The 1,894-nt window shown below is 44.9% G+C and overlaps 1 non-coding gene across 1 annotated transcript; it reads left to right on the forward strand.

The window, feature by feature from the left end:
* Positions 1-1,820: 1,820 nt before the first annotated feature.
* Positions 1,821-1,894, forward strand: trnan-auu (transfer RNA asparagine (anticodon AUU)). Its single transcript has one exon. It is a non-coding gene; the product is annotated as a tRNA-Asn (tRNA).

A 1,894-nucleotide genomic window follows, 5' to 3' on the forward strand; every position in this document is an offset into this window, starting at 1 on the left:
TCCACTTTGGCGAAATTCAATCTCAGCTCAGCAACATTGGCTTTACCCCAATTGAGAACTTTTATTCCTGGTCCCCTTTGTCCTTTTCCATAACTACCCTAAACCTTACTGAGTATGATCACTCGCACCAAAATGCTCTCCCACTGATACCCCTTATACCTGCCCCTCTTCGATCACAAGACCCAGTCCAGAACCGCCCCTCCCTTGATGGGTTTGTTACATACTGGATAAAGAAGTTCTCCTGAATGCATTTTAGGAATTCTCCACCATCTGTACCATTCACACTATCATTTTCCCAGTTAATATTCGGGGAGTTAAAATCCTCCACTTTTACAGCTCTACAGGTTTTGCACTTCTCAACATTCTGCCCATATATTTGTTCTTCTATTTCCCTCTAACTGCCTGGGAGTCTATAGTGCATTCCCAGTCGTGTGATCGCCCCTTTTTTGTTCTTGAATTCAACCCACATGGCCTCGTTTGATGACCCCTCTCACACAACATTCCTTTTCTCAGCTGCAGGATGCGTCAATAATCTCTCACAACTCAACTGAAAGCAGCTGGAATGTATAGCTTTGAGAGGGGCTTTCTGCACCGTCAGGGCTGGAAACTGTAGCGTTTGAATGTGTTCCGAACTGTACAGAGTATTCAACAAATATAGCAGGGCTGGGAGACATTGTGCTTTGTTAATACTGAACCAGAAATGCACATTATTCAATGCTTCTCATATTTAATGGAGCACGTTATCAGCTGGTTTTAAACGGGAACCTTTTGGGTGTTAAGCGAATGTGATGACCACTACACTACGGAACCCACTCTTTCAAAGCAGACTGCAACCTGAATGCAGCAAGTTCGACCGCTCGGCCATCCTGACTGCTCAATATTATGTGTGGCCACCTGCAGTTTGATTTTGAACTTTTGTGTCCTGTCACATGAAGTAAATGAGGACATCAGGCGTATCTCTGCCTGACACCGGGGAAACAGTGAGACAGACCTTGGATCAAGGGTCTGGTTATTGCCAAACAGCAAAGAAAAAATTAATTTTGAAAGAACAGTGACCCCGACATGATTGGGCGAACACATTATTCTGCTGCGAATTTTGAAATTACATAGAACTTTTGCAAAGAAGGACTTGCATTTCTGCAACACCTTTCAGGAACTCATGATGCCCCAAAGCGCTTTTCAGTCGTTGAGTTGTTTGAAGTGTTGTAGTGTGGGGAAAGATGTGCCCAAAGCACCCCACACGAACCTTAACTCTTTGCGAAGGAGTTTGGTGCAAATAATCAGGTGCCTAAGGGACTTGGACTTTCATTGAATGAGTTCTGCTTGTACCTGTATTCAAGCTTGAAACAGCAACTGGGCTTCCATCTTACGGGAGCAGCGTGTGGCAGTTAGCGACGAGGTGACGAGGTTTGGGGTTGATGTACGTCACTTTCAATCTTTGAAATTTCACCAAGCAAAGAAATGATGAATCCAACTGTCCCTGTAATCCTTTTGTTCAGGTTTAATCACAGGAATATCTGCAGTCAGGATCTGAATAGTAATTAAAACCAACGACTTGCTTCGAGACAATCAGTATACTTTGTCACAGACAAGGCACCGGAAGGCTGGAAGGTAGATCACACCGGGTGCGGGAGCGCTGGTTGGTGGTGACATGGAAGTGTCTGCAGTGTGCGCGACCAGACTAATTCCACGCATCCACAATGAATGTCCCACCCTTTATTTGGGAAAAGTACAACAAGTTCCATCCCGGTCGGAGCAATCTGAAGCTTTAACTGATTGACACCCTGGTTTGGGATGTCTTACAATTTACATTTAAGTTAGTCTCTGTGGCGCAATGGGTTAGCACGTTCAGCTATTAACTGAAAAGTTGGTGGTTCGAGCCCACCCAGGGACG

Source organism: Pristiophorus japonicus, unplaced genomic scaffold (assembly GCF_044704955.1).
Source record: "Pristiophorus japonicus isolate sPriJap1 unplaced genomic scaffold, sPriJap1.hap1 HAP1_SCAFFOLD_113, whole genome shotgun sequence".
NCBI lineage: Eukaryota > Metazoa > Chordata > Chondrichthyes > Pristiophoridae > Pristiophorus > Pristiophorus japonicus.